Source organism: Globicephala melas, chromosome 6, assembly GCF_963455315.2.
Source record: "Globicephala melas chromosome 6, mGloMel1.2, whole genome shotgun sequence".
Classification (NCBI taxonomy): domain Eukaryota; kingdom Metazoa; phylum Chordata; class Mammalia; order Artiodactyla; family Delphinidae; genus Globicephala; species Globicephala melas.
The window spans coordinates 20,624,398-20,645,772 of record NC_083319.1 but is presented as its reverse complement, the minus strand read 5'-3'; the positions used below and the strand labels follow the sequence as shown (position 1 = coordinate 20,645,772).

Genomic DNA, 21,375 nt, shown 5'->3' with positions numbered 1-21,375 from the left:
TGTTCTGTGTATGAATCCTTTGTGAGATATGTGATTTGCAAATAATTTCTCTCCATCTGTAGCTTCTTTTCATTCTCCTAATAGCATGTTTTTCAAAACAAAAGCTTTGGATTTTGATCAAGTCCAAGTTACCAGTTTTTTTTGTTTATGGTTCATGCTTTTGGTGGTATATCTAGGAACTTTTCACCAAGCCCTAGCTCCTGAAGATTTTCTCCAACGTTTTCTTCTAAAAATTTTGTAGTTTTACATTTAAATTCTATGATCCCTTTTGAGTTAGTTCTTGTATAACATGTGAGATTTAGGTTGAAGTTTGTTTTTTGCCTAAGGACGTCCAATTGCTCCAGCATCATTTGTTGAAAAGAATATCGTTCATCCACTGATTTTTATTTTTTTAATAACAGCGTTATTGGGATATAATCACATATACAATTCACCTATTTAAAGTATACAACTCAATGGTTTTTAGTATATTCACAGAGTTGTACAGCCATCACCACAATCAATTTTAGAACATTTTCATCATCCCCTAAAAAATCTCCACACCTCTTAGGAGTCACTCCCTCCCTCATACCCCTTCTCACTCAGTCCCGGGCAATCATGAACCTCCTTTCTGTCTCTACAGATTTGCCTATTCTGTTTTATATAAATGGAATCATACAATATGTGGTCTTTTCTGTCTGGCTTCTCTCACTTAGCGTAATGTTTTCAAGTTCATTGTCTTGTAGCATGGATCAGTACTTCATTCCTTTTTATGGCCTGATGATATTCCATTGTATATATCACATTCCAAATATCACACACTATATACCACATTTTATTTATCTATTCATCAGCTGAGGGACATTGGGGTTGTTTCCACATTTTGGCTATTGTGAATAATGTTGCTATGAACATTCATGTACAAGTTTTTTGTGTGGAAATATGTCCTCCATTCTCTCGGGTATATACCTAGATTTGGAGTCATAAACTCTTAAGTTTAAAATTTTGAGGAACTGCCAGACTACCATTGTACATTCTCACCAGCAGTGTATGAGGGTTCCAACCTCTCCACATCTTTACCAAGATTTGTCGTAATTTCTTTTATAGCCATCCTATCATTGAATTCCTTTTGCATCTTTGTCAAAATCAGTTGGCCATACTCGTATGAGTCTATTTCTAGATTCTCTATTCTGTTTCATTGATTCATGTTTCTATCCTTCCATCAATGCCACATAGTCTTGATTACAGTAGATATATAAGTCTTAAAATCAGGTAGAGTAATTCTTCCCGCTTTATTTTTTTTTCAGAATTGTGGTAGTTATCCTAGTTCCTTTATCTATCTGTATAAATTTTAGGATAATCTTGCCTCATCTACAAAAAGTCTTCCTGAGATTTTGATAGTAATTGTGTTAAACGTGTATTTCAGTCTGTGGAGAACTGGTCTCTTTGCTATGTTGAATATTTCAATCCATGAGCATGGTATGTCTCTTCATTTATTTAAATCTTCTTTGATTTCTTTTGTCAGCATTTTGTAGTTTTCAGCATACAAGTCCCGTACACGTTTTGTTAGATTTACACCTATGTATTTCGTTCTTTTTTGGTGATTGTAAAGGATATTATATTTCAGTTTCCCCATGTTCATAGCTAGCACATAGAAAGACAATGGATTTTTGTACCTTGATCTTGTAACTTGTGACCTTGCTGAACTTACTTAATAGTTCTAGGAGGTTTTTTGGTGGATACCTTGAATTTTCCTATATAGACAATCGTGTCATCTGCAAATGGGGACAGTTTTATTTTTTCCTTTCTGGTCTGTATGCCATTTATTTCCCTTTCTTGATTTATTGGACTTCAGTCTTTACCAACAAATAGGATATCAGCTGTAGGTTTTTTGCAGGTGTTATTTATTCATTTAGGAAGCTGTTTTATTTATATAGCATGTTCATTTGCGTATATTTATATGTACATATATATTTATATTGGAAGTTTATTTATATAGGAAGTTGCCCTCTATTCCTAATTTTTGAGATTAAAAAAAATAATATTGGGAGGACTTCTGTATATTTTTTTATTTTTTAATAAATTTATTTATTTATTTTTGGCTGCGTCAGGGTCTCTGTTGCTGTGCGTGGGCTTTCTCTAGTTGTGGCGAGCAGGGGCTACTCTTCGTCGCAGCATGCGGGCTTCTCACTGTGGTAGCTTCTCTTGTTGCGGAGCATGGCTCTAGGTGCGCGGGCTTCAGTAGTTGTGGCACGTGGGCTCAGGTGTGGCTCATGGCTCTAGAACTCAGGCTCAGTAGTTGTGGCGCACAACTAAGTTGTGGCTTAGTTGCTCCTCGGCATGTGGGATCTTCCCGGACCAGGGCTCGAACCCGTGTCCCCTGCATTGGCAGATGGATTCCTAACCACTGCGCCACCAGGGAAGTCCCTTGACAATTTTTACCATAAGTGGATGTTGAATTTTGTTAAACAGGTTTTCTAAAAAATCAATTGATATGATCATATGACTACTTCTTTAGCCTGTGAATGTGGTGGGTTACACTGATTGATTTTTGAACCAATCAAATATTGAACCAGCTTTGCATCCCTGGTATAAACTTCATTTGGTAATGGTGTATAATTTTTAAAATATGATGATGTGTTCTATTTGCTAATGTTTTGTTAAGGATTTTTGCAACATATACATGAGGGATATTGGTGTGTAGTTTTCTTTCTTTGTATTATCTTCGTTTGGTTTGGGTATCAAGTTAATACTAGCTTCCTAAAATAAATTGGGAAGTGCTCCCTCCTTTTCTATTTTCCAAAAGAGATTGTGTAGAATTGGTATTAATTTTTCTTTCAGGTGCAAGTGTATTTTAAGTCTCTGTTTGAAACTTGTCTGCTAATATCCCATTGGCCAAAACAAGTCACAGGGCTGTGCCTTATGTCAAGGGTGGGGAAGAATGATCTACCTTCTGTATATTTCACCAGAACTAAGCTCTTCGCTCCAGGCTGCAGGCACCCACAGACCAGTGCAGGCTGGGCTTTTCTAGAACCCATGTCTGCCTGACTGGGCCCTCCCGGGAAGGACTTTTGAAAATGCTGTCTGTATAATATTGATATGCTTGATTTAAGCACAGCATATCCATCAAGCTCCCAACGTACAAGCGCTACAAGGCCTTCCTTACTGAATAATCAGTGATCCAATTCCCAGACTCTGAGTTTAAAAGATAGGATTTAATCTACTCAATTAGGTTGATTTTCATTTTTCCAACAATTTCATTCACCAGCCTCAGGGTGACTACTATGTTTATGTCCATGGGGGGGGCTCAGAAAAGTTTAGAACCTGGCCCCCAAAGACCTCTCCAGCCTCATTACCCTCACACTCCATCTCCAGCCTTGTCCCTGCCCACGCATACACACCAGGTAGACTCATTTGCACCCCGGGGTCTTTGCACACGCTGCCCTCTGCCTGGAACACGGTTCCCGCCATCTCTTCACATGGCCATCTCCTCCTTAACCTTTGAGACTCAGCTCAGGGGGTGTGTCCTCCAGGAAGACTTTGCTGACTTCCCAAGTCTGGAGGAGGGCTCTTCTCTGGGCCGTCCCAGCACTGTGCTCCAGTGACCCAATCCTGGACTTGCCTCTTCACTTGTCCCTTTCTCCCCTGGACTGTGAGCCCCTGCAGGGCTAGAACTGAGTGGCTGTCTGGGTCCCCAGCACCCAGCCCGGGGCCCAGCCCAGAGCAGGCTCTCGGAAGCTGACAGTTGAAGGCCTGAATGGCTGCAGGCTTGGCGTTCACAGCCCACAGGCAGAGCCTCCGGAGTCCGCCTAATGATACGTCACCGGTGAGAAACCCCCTTCCTGAGGCCTGGAGGGGTGTGCTAAAGGCACCTCTCTCTGTGCTCGCCAGCCCTCTGCTCCTCCCTCAGGGCTGTGACTATCCCTTAGGGAGGAGAACTCAGAGGAGACCCTGGAAGTGAAGGCATCCAGTGCACCTGCCCCAGGCAAGGCGTGGCCTTGAAGGTCAGGAAAGCCTTGCCTGGCATTCAGGGATCTGCTCCACTGAGCCTGAGCTTCCCTTTGAGCCTCCCTTCCCGCTCTCCCAAATAGACTTCCCGGAGCCTCTCACTGTTCTGTTCAGCCTCATCCCTCCCCCTTGCTTCTGCTGTTCCTGCCACCTGGATGCCTTTCCCTGTTTCTCTTTGCTTTGCCTGTTCTTCCAGGCCCTTCCTCCCAGCCCACCGCAAGCCAAGTCTGCAAGTCTGCACTGAGCCTCTGCCCTTTGGGAATTAGAGCCGGCCTCAAATTTTCCACGAAATATTTTGTGGGTGTGAGTTTGGACCTCCCTGAGGGTGAGCTGGGAGCTGGCCAAGTTGGACTTCACCCAGAGTAGTGGCCAGGAAGAGGGGGGCAACTCCTGATCCCCGGAGGGAGATAAGCAGCTGGACCCCAGCACTCCGGTGGGGCTATTTTTAGCGGCTGGTTCCTGGCGGGCCTGGAGTGGTTTGGGCCTGGAGGGAGAACAATGGGCCACTGAGGCCAGGCGGAGGGCGAATGACAGGGCTCAGAGGCAGGGGAACAGGGGTTGTCTGCCCCCCATGCCGACCGGCAGGAAAAGCTTCTAGGGCAAGGTATTTGTCAGACTTCCTGCGGAGCCAGGTGCGGGGCCAGCTGGGTGACTCCAGAAGCCCGTCCTCATGAGCACCACCACCACCATTTCTTGAGGCCTTTCTGTGGGCCGGACACCATGCTAAGCACGAGGAGTGCCGTCTCCCCTTTCTCAGCCTTGTCGTACAGACGTGGAAACTGAGGCCCGGCTCAGAGAGGTCAGTAACTTACTCACACACAGCAATGAAGAGAAGCAGTAGAGATTCAAACCCAGGTCCTCTCTGTCTCTCCCTCCAGAGGATGGGACGCTGCAGAGCCTTCCACTCCCAGCCCTCCTCGTCTCAGACCCTCCCTGGGCCCCGTGGGCTTTCCTGCCTAGTGGCTCTGACTCCATGAATGACCTTGCGCACGTCACTCGCCTTCCTCGGGCCTCAGTTTACTCATCTGTAAAATGGAGGGGAGCCTTTCTCTCAGGGCTGTTGAGGGCTGAAACAGAGGCCAGGTGGGTGCGCCACAAGTGGGCACCAAGGAGGGAGGAGACATGCATTTTCGGCCTCTCCACTTGCCAGCATTTGCTGACTGAATGAACCCGTGGACCATAGTTCTGTTTATCTCAGGAGGTGTTCGCCCAGGAAATGCCCTCCAAACCTCTCAGGGTCTGGTGGGTACAGGAGGGACAGGTCAGCTCTGTCCAGTGCTTTTGGGGAATTCACAGTCTGAAAGGGGAGACAGGCCCATGAACAGGCGATGAGAGCACAATGAGAGAGGCATCAAAACATCTGTGTCGGCTTCCTTGGGCTGCCCTAAGAGACTGGGAGAGTTTAACCAACAAAAATTTGTTTTCTCACAGTTCTGGAAGCCAGAAGTCCAAGGTCAAGGTGTCAGCAGGGTTGTTTCTCCTGGGCTTGCAGACAGCAGCAGCCCTCTCCCCTTGTCTTCGCACGGTCTTCCCTCTGTGTGCGTCTGGGTCTAAATTTCCTCTTCTGATAAGGACACTGGTACTACTGGATTCGGACCCACCCTGATGACCTCATTTTAACTTCATCACCTCTTCAAAGGCCCTGTCGGCAAACACAGTCACATCCTGAGGTCCTGGGGGTTAGGACTTCAATATAGGAATTTGGGGAGGCACAGTTCAGCCCAGAGCAATGGCCATGTGAAATAACCGATGCAGATGCTTTGCACATCGGCAGAGAGTGAATCTGCCTCAGGTGGGGCCCCGCCGGGGTCTCCAAGGAGCCAACCAGACAGAGTTCTTCATCATAACAGGAAAAGGGGGAGGGGCTCTGAGTGGGGAGAGGGAGGAATTGCCAGAACCCTCCCAGAGGTCAGTTTCCCCCCCAACCCCCTCCAGCTGGTGAGACATTCTCTGGGGTGAGGGGTGGTTGACAAATTCCTGAGAATTACGCTGCCTGCCTCTGAATGTCGACTGAATGTTGTTTTGTTCTCAGCACTGGAATTGCTCTCTGCTGTCTCCAAAACATCCGTAAACTCTGTTTTCCAAATTGACTCTGCACTGCAAGGCCTTTGGGATAAAGTGGGAGTAAGGTGCCTGCAGCTGGGATAGAGGGCAGCCGTAGCGCTGAGAGCAAGGACCGATGAATTGACATAAGACCTACCGAAATCCATGGGGACTGGGGGGAGGACATGCCAGGCTGCTGGGTGGGGACCGAAGTTACCTAGACAGGACGGCAGTGATAGGAGGATTGGGGGCCACCAGGCAGCTCTACTTGGGAAGAAGGCACCTACACTGGCCTGGAGGGGTGGGCATCAAGGAAGGCTTCCTGGAGGAGGTGAAGACTAAGGGGGGTCTTTAAGTGTGAGTCAGAAATTGCCAGAGGAGAGCAATGACATCTCAAGCACAGAATCCTGGGGGGACATAAGCCTGGTGTCTCTGCCGACTCTGGATCACGTCTTGCTAAGCAGTCCCCTGTGGGCCAGGCCTGGACTAAGCTCTTCCCACAGGTAACAAAACCAGGTGGCCATGTGGGACTGGCTGTAGCTAGTGTGAGGGGTGCAAGGTGAAGAGGTGCAGGAGAGAGAATAGTGGGTGCTGGCCAGACCGAGAGGGCCTGGAATGCTGGGTGGCATAAAGGACTTTATGCCAATGGAGCAGAGGAGGGTCAAGTGAGATGTCTGATGGCGGTGGCCGGTGTAGGGGTAGACACAGAGTGGAGAACAGGACCATGGAACTCAGAGTGAGGCAGCCAAGAGGTCACAGAGGGCCACTCCAGGCCCGGTGGTTGGTGTGGCCGCCCAGTGGCATCTTGATAACTGGCCCGCCTGATCCAGGGAGGACTCCATGGTGGCTTTCCAAGAACTGCTGTTTCTCTTTCTTCTGCAGCTTCTCCTGGGGCCAGGAGGGGAGGGACCTTTGGACTGGTCAAGCCCCGCTATAAGTCGTTCTGACCAGGGCAGCCGGGGATGGGGACAGGACACATGTCCGTCAAGCATCTCCCTGTGCCAGGCCTCTGTCAAGCGCTTCACACACCCACATGCGGTCCCCAACCACCCCAGGAGGCAGCCATTGTTATCCCCATTTTACAGACGAGGAAACTGAGGCTCAGGGAGGGAGGAGGACTTGCCCAAGGCCTCTAGGCTGGGAAGGCCTCGAATCTGGGACTTTCAGCCAGAAAAGCCCAGCTCCCTTCGGCCCCAGCTGGGCTGCCTCAGTTTCTAAGAAGTAGGGGGTGAGTCTCTAGCAGTTCTTGCTGCCTGGGGATAGAGGGGCTACATGGGTATGAGGGTGCCTGGCCTGGCTGAGCTGCCAGAGAAGGATGGAGAGGTGGTCGGGGAAAGGCCCATCCAATGTCCACCCACTCCTGGCGCCAATTCTGGGCCTACACCTCTGCAGACATGAAAGAAGAGGCTGTGGCTCTCATGGAGCTAAAAGCTCACAAGTGTGCAAGTCGCTCCTGATTCCCCTGCCTGATCCCCAAAGTCAAGAGCCTGCCTTCCTGTCTCCAGGGACTTCCTCTCTCCTCCTGGCTGCCAGGGGCCTGCCTTTACTTCTGTTTCCCCCTGAGCCTGTTTCCTCCTCTGATAAAATGGGGTAATCATGCTCCTTTGATGGGTGGGTGTGAGAGGGAAACGAGGCCATGTTTGTAGAGAGCCCAGCTCCCTGAGTGCCTGCTCTGGGCACAGTTGCCGGGACCGCTGTGGGCTTTGCTTGTTGGCTCTGGAACTGAAGGCCAGCCCACTGTGGGGAGGAGGTAGGAGGCTGGGCTCCGGCTCCTACTCTCTGGGTAACACTGGGCTGCAGGCTTCTCTGAACTTGAGCTGTATTGCCTCCATCTCTTTGGACTGGGGGTTTTAGGATTGGGTGTCACCAGGGGCAGAGTTTAGTTCGGATGTTAGGTGGGGAGTAAGTTCGTAACCTCGCCCCTTTCCTTTCAGCTGCTTTCTCTGTGTGTTGTGCTTTCCCTAACAAATTGCCCTGGAAAGATCTCGAAAAGGTGTCATTTTGAAAAGTGTGCCAGGGGAACCCCTCCCCAGCATAGTGCCCCCTCCAGATGTGCTTCTGGCCTGATCACAGCATCAAATACACACAATACACACAAAATGTATCAAACACACACATCACACACACACCTCCCCTCCCTATACAGCACACATCAAACACATCACACACACACCACACAAACCATACCACAAATATACACACTACACATGAACATACAAACAGCACATACACAGCACACATACACACACTCCACCACGCATGTCACACACATAGACCATATTTACACACATCAAACACACACATACACCAGCAGAACTCCGGTGCATTTAGCATCTTTTTTTTTTTCTTTCTTTTTTTTGCGGTACGCGGGCCTCTCACTGTTGTGGCCTCTCCCGTTGCGGAGCACAGGCTCCGGACGCGCAGGCTCAGCGGCCATGGCTCACGGGCTCAGCCGCTCCACGGCATGTGGGATCTTCCCAGACCGGGGCACGAACCCGTGTCCCCTGCATCAGCAGGAGGACTCTCAACCACTGCGCCACCAGGGAAGCCCATTTAGCATCTTTTGATTGAGAAAATGCATTTCAGCAAAAGCTCTATGAGTTCAGCGATGCTTTGAAATGGTTTGTATTTCGTTCATCCTGACAGTATCTTCAGACAATTGAAAACCAGCCATTGAAAGATGCATCAACACATCCTTCATTCTGGTCCCAGTTCCTATGGATCCAGGCAGCCCAGTGGGAACGCTGCGCACCCCAGGCTCTGGGGTGTAAGCGTGGGGACCCCTGGTTCAGCCACAATTCAGTCACCCTCCTTCAGTGGGATTTTGGGTCTCTCTTGCTCCGCTACTGTCCTTCGTCTGAGGCATGGCTTCCCTCTCTCCACATCACGGGCTCAAGGCTGTGCGCATGTGTGCGTGAGTGCTGCCATGTCTATGAGCTCATAAACCACTGTCCTGCAGAATCCTCCTTCAGAGAAACTTCCCCGCCAGCTCCACCCAGAAGGCAGAGCAGATGGAAAATTGGAGCAAGCCCCCATCTTGGGTCAGGGAAGAAAATATTCTTTTTTCCCCTTCTCTCTAAAAATATGCCCAGGCCTTTTTTGAGCCTTGATGCAATAAAAACCAGCTGTGGCTCAGAACAGCCCCTGCAGCCTTTGCCTAGGGAGAAGGAAAACCAAAACAGCCACTGGAGGTGGGGTCAATGGCTGTGTCCAGGCGCCAGGCCCAGAAGCCAGCCACCTCCCACCTGGAATTGGGTCTCCAACGGGCACGGAAGCGTCCCTGTCTGTTTGTCCTGGTGTGGGCTCAGGGAACCAGGGATCACTTAGCCCTTCCTCTTTTAATGCTTGGGGCTGAGGATGGGAAGATGACAAGAGGTGGGCGTGACTTGGAGTCTGCTCCCAGCTACCTCTCCATCTCCTGGAGGAGACAGATGGGCACTTGAGTTACCCAGAGCCAACCTAAGGGAGTCTTCTGGTAGCCCAGAGGAGAAGCGGCTGTGTCCGATTTGGGGAGAAGGAAAGTTTCCTAGAGCACGTGACATTTGGTTGGCCTTAAAGGAAGGAGGCAAGCAAAGGTGTCCTAGGAGGAGGGACCAGAATCAGCAAAGGCCTGGGTTACTGTGGGCCAGTGGTTACTGTGTGGTGACCAGAATGTAAGGCAAAGGTGGGGGAACACAGGGAGATCAGCCTGGGGAGGTAGATTGGGACCTTATGCTAGGTGTTCTGTGGGGTGATAGGGAGCCATGGAAGGTGCTTGAGCACAGGAGGGACTTGTCTAGAGGGGGGGCTGCTTGGAGGATATTTGGAGGGGAAGTCTGGTTGCGTAATTGGAGTTGAGGCTTCGTTGGGGAGTCCCTTAAAGAGGGAGCTGAATCTTCTAACTGGACTTCCTGGTACCCTGCCCATCGCAGGGCACAGACCCCTCTGGAGGAGAGTGTGGAGAGGTGCTAGGGATTTGGAGCCAGGAGATCTGGCTTCTAGTTCTGACTCTGATGTAGATTCATGTTTCCTTGAATAGATCCTTGTCCTTCCTAGGCCTCTGCTTTCCCACCTGCACAAAGGGACTGTGAAGTCTTTCCCTTTCCCTGGAATATCAGTGCTGGGTGGGCTTATGATGCCCTGAGGGACAGATAGGGAAGAGGTTGCCCACAGGCCCCCAGCATGGCAGCTGGAGGGGGACCCAGGCACCCAGGCTCCCGGGTTCCAGGCTCTGGAGGAGGGCTTCCTGGTGTGGATTTGTGGCTTTGGGGGTCCACCGGGTCTGGCTCCTGTCCCCAGAAAGCTGCCACCCCCAGCAGCCCTGCAGCAGGTAAGAGGCCTGGGCTAGGGTCGGGGCTCAGGGGACTGCCCTCCCCTCCTGGGGAAAGAGCTTCAAACGGTGCCAAACAGGGACCCTCGTGTCGTTGCGTCCCATTTCCTTCATCAGCAACCCCGTGAGGATGGGTCTGTCACCCTTTTGCAGAAGACAAAACCGAGGCTCCAGAGGTGGACCGACCTTCCCCCAGACTCTCAGCAGATACAGAGCAGAGCTAGGATCTGAGCCCTTGTCTGTCTGCTGTGGGCTGCTCTGCCACGGGACCCTCTCCTTCCTCCCGCCCCCTGTTCCCCCAGCCAGGCTCAAGGTCCGGCTCACCATCGGATGTCAGGGCCCCAGCTAGGCACACAGTGGGTGCTCAGGAAGTGCTTGTGGGCTGGATGGTTGCATGGCTAGACGGATGGATGGCCTGGGGAGAAAACACAGGCTGGGCCAGCACCTCTTCATCCAAAGCGCTTTCCTGGGCAGGAGAGATGCCCCTCTTTAGGCAGCCCCAACGCGACGGCCCTTCGACATCTCGCAGTTCCCATGCAGCGACCAAGGGAGGACTGCTCTCCCTCGCCCTCCATGCCCAGCCCAGCAAGGTGAGTGGACACCAGGGCAGACACTTGGTGGTGGTCAGTAGTTACCTCAAGGCTGCTGAGGCTGCTAAGAGTGGTTGAGGACCCCTGAAAAATTAGAAGATCAGCTAAAAGTCTGTTGGTTGCAGGCCATGCTGTTTCCTGGACCAACTCTCCCATTGGCCCTGGGTGACCCCTGACCGCAGTGTTTTCCGGAGCTTCTGAGCTGTGCCAGCTGCCTGGCAGCAGCAGCCCCTGGAGGCGGGTGCCTCCTGGCACCGTGGGAGGTCTGCCATCCTCCTGGCCTGGGCTTCTCACAGAAGCCCCCCAGCCAGCACAGAATCCCCACCTTCCTCTGTCTTAGCCGGGACCCCTCCCACCTGCCAAGACTTGGGTTTGTCTTGATACCCACCCCTCTCGCCTCCTCTGCAGCTTCTCGGAGACCCACGGCAACCTGGAGTCCCGGAGAAATAATAACGATAAAGCCAACGAGAGTTTCAGTACATGTCATAGAGCACTGAGTACCAGGAGCTGCGCTAAATGCTTTGCATTCGCTATTCCTTTTCATCCTCACAGTAAGCCTGAGAGCCAGCTAACTGTGCAGACTCCTCGCGAGAAACACGTGGCCCAATCCAAGGATTTGTTCGGTGGGTCTCAACCTTGTGTGCACATTGGAAGCATCAGGGAGGCATCAAAACTCTGGTGCTCGAGTCCTACCTGAAGGGGGTGTGATTTAATTGGTCTGGGGTGTTGACCTGGGCTTTGGAATTTTTTAAAGATCCCAGAAGAGTCTAATGTACAGACCAGTATGGGAACCAACAGTTTTCGTGAGGAGAGTTTAGTGAAGGGACTTTTTTTTTCAAAGAGCTTTATTGAGGTATAGTAAACACACACTAAACCCCACATATTTAAAATATATACTTTGATAAGTTTGTTTCTTTTTTCTACCATCAACCATTTCTAAGCGAACAGTTCAGTAATGCTAAGTATATTCACATCGTTGTGCAATGAACCTCCAGAAATTTTTCATCTTGCAAAAATGAAATTCTGTGCCCGTTAAGCAACTTCTCTCCATTTCCCACCCCCTCTTCCCCTGGCAGCCATCACTCTGCTTTCTGTCTCTGTGACTTTACCTGTTCTAGGCACCCCATGCAAGCGGAATCATACAGGATTTGTCTTCTTGTGACTGGTTTATTTCACTTAACATGATGTCTTCAAGGTCCATCCATGCGTGTCCGAATTTCCTTCCTCTTAAGACTGAATAAGATTCCATTGTATGTTTACACCACATTTTGCTTATTTGTTCATCTACGAATGGACGCTTGGGATGCTTCCACGTTTTGGTTACCGTGAATAATGCTGCTATGAACATGGGTGTACAAATATTTCTCTGTGAAATTGCTTTCAATTCTTTGGGATATATACCCAGAGGTGGGATTGCTGGATCATACGGTAATTCTATTTTGAATTTTTTGAGGAACTACCGTACTGTTTTCCATAGTGGCTGTACCGTTTTACATTCCCATTTAATAGTGCACAAAGTTTCCAAATTCTCCACATCCTCACCAGCACTTGTTATTTTCTGTTTCTGTTTGTTTTTTTTTTTTTTTTGCGGTATGCGGGCCTCTCACTGTTGTGGCCTCTCCCCTTGTGGAGCACAGGCTCTGGACGCGCAGGCTCAGCGGCCGTGGCTCACGGGCCCAGCCACTCCGCGGCATGTGGGATCTTCCCGGACCGGGGCACAAACCTGTGTCCCCTGCATTGGCAGGCGGACTCTCAACCACTGCGCCACCAGGGAAGTCCGGTGATTCTGTTCTTGATGGAGGTGGGAGCAGGAAGGGAACTGTCATCGGCTAAAGACACCCAGCTCTGCCCCACCTGGGGTCGTAACCTGGGCTTGTTCTGGAGCCACCAAATCCTAGAGCTGAAAGAGACCCTCCAGGCTCTCTGGATGAAACTTCTTTGTCTAGAAGAAGAAGCTGAGGCCCTGTCCTCATGGCTGGGCCTAGAGCCCAGGCTTCCTGACTGTGGTCCCTGGGCTCCTCCAGGGTAGCTGAGCCCACTCTGCTCATCAGAGCTGCTCTTTACGGCTCCCTCACCTCCTGGGGACCCACAGGTGGAAAGATGCTGGATTGTGGGTCATTCTCATCCATGCATTACAGCAGGCTCCCCTGGGCTGCTATTTCCAGCACTCAGCTGGTTCAGGATGTTCTACCAAACTCCAGACCAAGAAAGAAATTGGGTTGGTGGGTGAGACCGGTGCCCGGTCCTGCAGGAAGAGAGTCTGTTTTCAAACACTTGGGTGGCCGCCGTGGCCTCTGTGTGGCCCAGTTGGGCAGGGTGGCCACTTTCCTCTTTTTCCAGCCCCCAGCCCTGGGCTCCTGTGTGTGTGGGGAACTCCCTTGTGCACCTGCAGCCCAGAGGCCTCCTGAGACTTGAGCTGGAAGAGTCGCAGGGTCTTGGACTCTCCCAACAGGAAGGGCTCCTGGCAACACCCAGGTCTGGTCTCTCACTGTAGAGATGGGAGGACTGAAGTCCAGAGAAGTTGAGGAACTTGTCCGGGGTTATCCTGAGATGCATGAAGTTGCTGGATGCCAGCGCTGCTGGTGGTTGGCGCGCTCCGAGCCCTTTCTTCACCCCCCCCTTCCCTGGAGCTCTGCTCGCAACCACCCGCTACTTGCATTTTTGCAAAGTGATGTCATCTGCAGATAATGGTTTTTCCGTTTCTGGTGGAGCAGGAGTTCCAGATATTGCGCTTTGGGGGAGGGGCTCAGAAGAGCTGATTGTCTACCCCTCAGGCATGGGGGGGGTGCTGGGTAGACCCCCTCAATCCTCCCATAGCCACGTCTAAGCTGCCGAAGGCAGACCCGTGGTCTCAGGCCTCCTGGTCTCCCAAGTCCTGAATGAACAAAACTGTGAAAGCCCCAGAGAGGGGCCTCCCTACCTCTTCCTTGTACAGATGGGAGTCTGAGGCCCAGAGAGAGCAGGGCCTTGCCCAAGCTCACACAGCATTTTGAGGCAAACCTGGACTCACACCCAGACTTCTAACATCCTGAGCCACTTGCGCGTAGTTCAAGGTCTCCCAACCTCAGCACTATTGACATTTTGGGCAAGGGGTGAGGGGTGGTTGTCCTATGTGTTGTAGTATGTTTAGCAGCGTCTCTGGCCTCCACCCACTAGATGCCAGTTACCCTCGTCCCCCAAGCTGTGACAACCAAAAACGCGGCCAACTATTGCCAAATGTCCCTTCCCACCCCCGGGAGAGCAAAATTGTCCTCTTTTGAAAACCACTGTCATAACTGTGGTACCTGGCAGCAGGCTTTTATTCCACCACCCTCCATTTTTAGATTTTTTTGGGGGGTGGGTGGGGGTGGTGTAATAGGAGACGCTGGGGAAAATTCCTTTTGTCCCCAGGAAGAAAGTAACCCTCCACCTCTGGAGTCCTTTAGCCACCACTGTCGACAGGAGAGGGTTCTTGAATCCGAAGCCCAAAAGGCGCTTTGTCTAAGGACCCGACTCCATGCGAGACACCTTCAGGATGTTAAGGCAGCACTGGAGGGGGCTGCGAGGGGCTGGCCAGGGTCCAGGACCTCCTCCTGGCTGGGAACACTGCTTCCTCTGATCACTTTTCTTGGAGCAAAACTGCCGATTTATTTTCTTGGGGAAATAAAAATAAATGCTGGCTTTTGTAATCCCATCCCCAATCCCATCTGGAAAAATCGGTCTCATGGAGCTTGGCTGCCCGAACTCTGAGGGCTGTGTCTGGCAGAACCTGGAGTCACGATGGCCGCTTGAACATCGGAACAGGCACAGCTGACATTTCCTTTCCTGTTACAAGTTTCCTTGGAATGTTAGCAGCCCCGGGAGGCAGTCCGTGGGTAGGCGGAATCTGGTGGAAAGGAGCCCTGGACAGGCCAGAGGCCAGCTCAGCTTCTGACTTGCTGTGTGACTTCAAATCTTAGTTCTTTTCCTCTCTGGGCCTTGACTTCCCCATCTGTGAAGTGGGACGAGGAGTGTTTCTCAACGTGTGATCCATGGACCACATGTATCAGAATCAGGGAATGTGTTTAAGATTCCTCCCCCAGATGTCCTAAAGTTTTATGAGCTTCCAATTGATTTCAATGTGCTTACTTTTGGGGATCCACTTTGGGACCCACTGCCCCAAAGACCCAAGGGATTTTCCCTCCAAGTCTTAAATTTGAACACACGACAGTTTTGCACGGTCTCCTTTTCCCCCTTATAACCACGTACGAGGGTCTCGCCTGAGGCAAGAGGGTAAAATTATGTAGTGGTTCGGCACTGGACATCGCTCCTGAAAATCATCTGCTCTCAAGCTCTTGGCAAGGTCCCTGAGGTCCTCCATCCAACTGAAGTCACTGTTAAGGCACTTTATTCCTACAATGATGAAACTCTAGCTGCTAGTTATAGAGTTTGGTTTCAAAATTGTTCCATTTATTATTTTCATTGGATTGGCTTGCAAACCCTTATATAGTCATACATCAATTATAACTGCATTATTCCATAAGAATGCATTTTCCAGACGTGGTTTATTCCTTCTGTGAAAAACTAAAAGAAAATTTTTTTTCTTCCTTTTTATATTAAATGGAAGTCTTTCATAGTGTGTTACCTATTTATACCATCTTACATGGAGGTCAGGGAACATAAATTTGGTGTTTTTTTTGCTTTTAAAATTTCACTTATTTAGTATCAAGGGACATATGTCCACATTAACAATTTCTGACCATACAATGAAAGTACTAATGTTAGCTAGTGTTGACCATTGTTCCAAGAGCTTTACATTCACCACAGTGTAAAGCTTCACAGTAATCCTCCAAAGAAGGCAGTGTTGGTATTGTTCTCATTTTGCAGATGAGGAAACAGAGGCTCAGACTGAAAAAACATGGGCAAGGTCAAACAACTAGGATGGGGGGAAGTCAGGATTTGAACCTGGGTAATCCAGCTCCAGTGTGTTAACCATTGAGGGAACATAATTTTACTCTTTCTTGATGCCCAAGGGCTGTCACTGTGAGCTTCAACTATCGTATGCACGATGCTTGTATAGACTCCTAAATTGTGCAGTTGCTTGGCCGGGCCACAAAAAGTCACCCAAGATGCTAAATCTCTGTGTTCGTTTTTAAATTTTTTCTTTTGCTTTTATGTTTATGTTTTAAAACATTTCTTCTTCACAGCATGGTCATGATGATGCCCTCTAGTGGAAAACCAATAACCCATGTGTGTTAAAATTGTTTGTATTGTTAGAGTTGATAAGCAACAAATGAGAAGATTCTCAGGTGAGTTAAGGGCATGAACTTTTTACTTTTATTTTGGCAGCTGGGAGATGGGGGTAGCTTTTTCTTTGTAATTTAAAGCCCAGTTCCAGATACCTCTGATAGTTTTCTGGATAAATGAGGAGTTCGTGTAGATAAATAACGAATTTACATTCCAGGTGTATTTGTTTTGCTTCTGAATTAGAGACGCTTTGATTTCTTCCTTATCCACACCCTGTTCTTGGAGCAGCTGCTCCACCCCTAGCCTATGACACATGACCCAGCTCACTGGCCCACTTGATCTCGCTTGGGCCACTCAGATTCTCTGGCCAGGAGATTGGCAACTAGGATTCAACACTGGAAAAAGTCACCTGTGGGGAGCTGAGCTTGTAGGCCATGGGACTCAGGGACTGAGACCATCATGGGGAGATGCTCACTTGGGTCATGGGCAAGTCAAGAGTGAGCCCAGAAGCTAGGCTGTGGAAATCCCCTGAGCAGAGACTCAGAGTGTGAGATATCTGTGTGTGTGTGTGTGTGTGTGTGGTAGTGGTGGTGAAGCACACAAGGCCCTGAAAGGGGGGTTTGCTCTGGTCATGTCACAGAAAACCAGGGCCCTGACAGAGCCCCGGCCTCTCTCTGCATCTGGGAGACTGAGACCTTGGGAGAGGCAGAGACTGACCCAAGGTCACCTAGAGGGGATGTGGCTAAGGTGGACTTGAACTCTGCAATGCTTGTTCTGCTTTCGTATCTGGGCAACTTGTTCAGAGGATGGACAGACCATGTCTCCCCTGTCTCTTCTGCCACATTCTCTTCTGCCGGGAATCTGAGGACGAGGCAGATGTCGGCATGGCATGATTTGCTCCAAGTGTCTCCCCAACAGCTGGTTACAGTATCTACAATCCCACCACCTTCCGTTTCCAGAAGTAGCCCTGGGCAAGCGCACACCATGCATCTTGTTCACAGGAGAGATTACTTAATGATTTGAAAAGCCCAGGGTAAGGAAGCTCACACTTATTGAAACCTCAGGCAACTTATACCCAGCCCACAGCCTTAGGAAGGTAGCCCAATCGCTCCCATTTTACAGGGGAGGAAGCTGAGGCTCAGAGACGTGAGGTGACTTGCCCAGGGTCACACAGCAAGTCAGGAGCAGGACTCAAATCTGCTTCCAGAGCCCAGGCTCCCTGCTCGAAAGAGCACAGGTACTGAGTTCTGGAGCCAAGGATAGGCTGAGGTGTCGGGCAGGTTATGAGGTGAACTCGTCTCACAGAATGATTCAGTAGGAATTGTCTGGGCCTCGGAATTAGAGCCATCTGACTCCATAACTTTGGACTCCTTTCTGGGCCTCAATTCCCTCACCTCCAACGGAGGGTAAGACTGGATGTTCCCTGTGATCCCAGAGAACTCTGTGGGCTAAGAGTGGGACTAGGCCTCTGGAGCCTGAATCGGAGAGACCTAGAGGCAGTAGCTGACAGAGTGCCCATGGTCCAGATTCCAAGGGACTGGACAGTAAGAGCATGGATGCTGGAGCTCAACAGCCTGGCTTCAAATCCCCCTGCTCCACCCACTACTACCATGTGGACTCAAGGAGGTTAAATTAATGGCTCCAGCCTCAGTTTCCTCATCTATAAAATGGGGATAATAATAGTATCTACCCCATAGTAAGGATTAAATAGGTTAATACCCGTTCAGTCAGAGCAGCACTTGGCACTAGGAAGTTTTCGAGGTGTGTTAATTCTCGCTTCCACGCCACACACCCACACTCTTGCGGGTTAGAAGATTTAAACTTCCAGTCCTGCTGAACATCGACCTCCTCCCAGATGTGGTGGCAGCCCTGGGATGCAGCAGCTGGTCCCCGTGGGCCTGTTTCCTGGTCAGAGTGAGTCCATGATCGCTCAGATGTGACACATGGCCTGGCCACCCCCACTGGGACCGCAGGCAGCCAGTCCTGGGCTAAAAATAGTGTTTTTATGAATGGAGCCAGGCAGGGCTGTCCTGGGACCCACAATTAGCCCTTGTGTTAAAACCCAGTCTCTGACTCTCCGGCCCTGACCCTCAGCCCTGCCTCTTCTGTGCTGCTGCTTGGGGGAGATTACTCAGGGTTAGGGGGAGTCTGTGTGGTCACGGAGGGGCCTCGGGGAGGGGAGGAGTGCAGTCGTGGGTCCTCTAACAGGTAAGGGGTCCAATTTCTCTGTAACTTTGAGATGTAGGAAGGAAAATCTCCCTTGATAGGGAGGAAATGGAAGTTTTCAGAGTTCACAGCCAGGGGGGAATACAGTCAAATTTGGGCTCCGGATTGGTGTCCCAGCCCCAAGTCTCTTCCCCTCCACCTGCTGCTGCCACGGCACGGCCCACTGGGGAGGGATCCTGACTGGGGTGAGGGCTGGCCTGAGCAGGCTCTCTCTCTCTCCCTGAGGGACGGTGTGGTCATCTCGTGAGGATCAGGGTCAGCCAGGAGGGTCCAGCTCAGTGAGCAGCAGAAGCAGAGCCGAAGCTGAGCTGTAGGCGACCCGGCGGAGCGTGAGGAGGGCCAGGCTCGGAGCGGGCAGGCGGAGCAGCAGGTCCCGGCCCGCGGGAAGCCGAGGCGGGCGTCCGTGTGGCGTGACCTGGGCGCGGCTGGCAGCGGGGAGCCTGTAAGAGGCAGGGTAGGAGCTCAGGGCCCCCAACGGGGTTGAAGCCTGGCCATGCCACGGCCCTGCTGAAGGTCCTTGCAGGGCTCCGTACTGCTTGGTCATCTGTCCCCCACTAGACTGTGAGCTTTCTGAGGGCCCAGAGCTTTAGAGTAAGTGAGCAGTGCTCGCTTCGGCAGCACATATACTAAAACTGGAACAATACAGAGACGATTAGCATGGCCCCTGCGCAAGGATGACACGCAAATTCGTGAAGCGTTCCATATTTTTTAAAGCAATTATACTCCAATAAAGATGTTTAAAAAAAAAAAAAGAATAAGTGAGCAGACGGGACTTTTGGCCCGGGACCCCAGGCAACACTGACCTTTCCTAGAGAAGGACTGGGGACCCTGAGGGGGATGGAGAAGGACGAAGGTCCGACTTAGTCTGCTCAGGGACTTCTTCGGCCCCTTGTCAAGGAGGACACTCAGAACTCAGAAAACACTGTCCCCTCCCCTGACCCTCAGGGATAGCCATGCCCAAAGAGGGGTGGCCACAGCCCCTGGCCGGAGAAAAATCAAGAGATAAAGCTGGTGGCCGTGCTCTTTCCAAGTTCCTCAAGTTCGATTCCGCGTTGGCCCACAGTGGGTTTGGGGTGGGGAGGTGGCTTTTAGAATGTGGGGAGTAGAGGCCTTTGGGACTTCGAGAACCTTGGAAACTTTCGAGCTTTCAGAATCTCTAGAAGTCTTAAAATCTTGGAAATTTTAGAACCGTTGGAATCTTAAAATCTGGAGCACTTTTAAGATCTTGGACTCTTGACATTCTGGAATGTAGAAGGATTGGAACTGGGGGGTTCTTCTTCTGTTTTCCTTTTTTTTTCTTTTTGGCCATGCCGCGCGGCTTGTGGGATCTTAGTTCACCGACCAGGGATCAAACCTGGGCCCTCAGGAGTGAAATCACGTAGTCCTAACCACTGGACCGCCAGGGTGTTCCCAAACTGGGGCGTTCTGATCTTGGAGTGGAAAGTGCCTTTTTGGTGTAGGGATGGACACTCGCCCACAGACCTGATCCCTCTCTTCCCACCTGTCCTCGGAGCCCAGTGTTTCAAATATCCTGGTCTTGTCCAGCTTTTCATTTAAGATTTTAAAAATAAAAATGTATTGATCATCTTAAATTTTTGATGTTGTGTTTCTTAAGCAAATGATGACAATATTTATTGCCTAATTGGGTTTTTAAGATTCCAGATTTTTTTTTTTTTTTAAGATGATTGTTGCCTCTTGTGTCACCAATTCACCAAACATTCACGCTGGAATGGGGCGTAGAAATCACCTACTTTTTCAGATGGGGAAACTGAGGCCCAGTGGGGGTGGGGGATTTGTTCAGGGTCCTCTGGTGACTCAGAGTCAGATCTGGGCTTCTTGGCTCCTGCATCCGAGCTGTACCCTCCACCTCCCTTTGTGCCCACCCAGCTCCCCTGTTCTTGGTAGCTGCCCCATCTGCTCGGGCTGAGGATTTTCCACGCTTTCCCACAGCTTTCTCCCACGTCCAAGTTTCCTCTCTACAAGATGGGGCCAGGGATTCCTGAGCCAGGTTGAGGCCCACGTGCCTGGAACGTGAGATGCATGTAAAGAGCAGAGACCCTGCCAGGTCACTTCCAGTGATCAGAGTACACCAGGAAACGAGGGAAACAGCAACTCCACTGCAGCTCAGCCAGGGCTCTGGAGTCTGGAAAGCTCTTTGGAGAACTGGTTGTTTGGATCCGGGTCCTTCGTCTCCTGCAGTAGCCTGCGCTGGTGCCCGCCCGTGGAGGCTTCTCAGCCCCTCTCTGCCTCTTCCTCCACCGACCACTGTCCCCTACTGCATCCTCTCCGTCTCAGTGTTTCTGTTTCTTTGTGGCCTCTGCCTCCTCATGGTTTCTCCTGCCTATGGGTCCCGTGAGCGCACACCCTCTGCAGCCCCAGAGTTCCTCTTTCCTTCGTGTATCTCGGCTTTGGCGGTCACTCCCAACTTCTCAGCTTACACTCAATGTCCCCCTACGAGAGGACTTGATTGGTTTGGAATTCCCCACTAGGACAGGCCCTGGATTAAATGGACTCTCATACACGGGCTCTGATTCTTTGACACCAACTGGGTGTCCAGCAATTCAATTTCACACTAACTCGCCGAGTTAGTGCAGAACCCACGGGTTTAGGGCTCAGTCCCTCAAGACTCTCTCCACTTCAGATGCCAGTCACGAGTCCCAGGGACAACCTGGGATTGAGGGTGTGAATTCTGGGGTTCTCACAACCCCCTTCTCAGGTTCCATAATTTGGTAGAACAACTCACAAAGCTCGGGAACATGCTTTACTATTACCACTTTATTATAAAGGATACAACTCAGAAGCAGCCAACTGCTTCTCACTGAGCTGGACCCTCCTGGCTGACCCTGATCCTCACGAGATGACCACACCTTCCCTCAGGGAGAGAGGAAAGCCTGCTCAGGCCAACCTCACCCCAGCCAGGATCCCTCCCCAGCGGGCCGTGCCATGGCAGGTGGAGGGGAGGAGACTTGGGGCTGGGACACCAATCCGGAGCCCAAACAGTTGTCTGCGTATCTA

At 50.7% G+C, this 21,375-nt stretch overlaps 1 non-coding gene across 1 annotated transcript; it reads left to right on the top strand.

The window, feature by feature from the left end:
• Positions 1-18,962: 18,962 nt before the first annotated feature.
• LOC115854694 (U6 spliceosomal RNA) lies at positions 18,963-19,069 on the top strand. Its single transcript, XR_004040098.1, has one exon. It is a non-coding gene; the product is annotated as a U6 spliceosomal RNA (small nuclear RNA).
• The last annotated feature ends 2,306 nt before the right edge of the window (positions 19,070-21,375 follow it).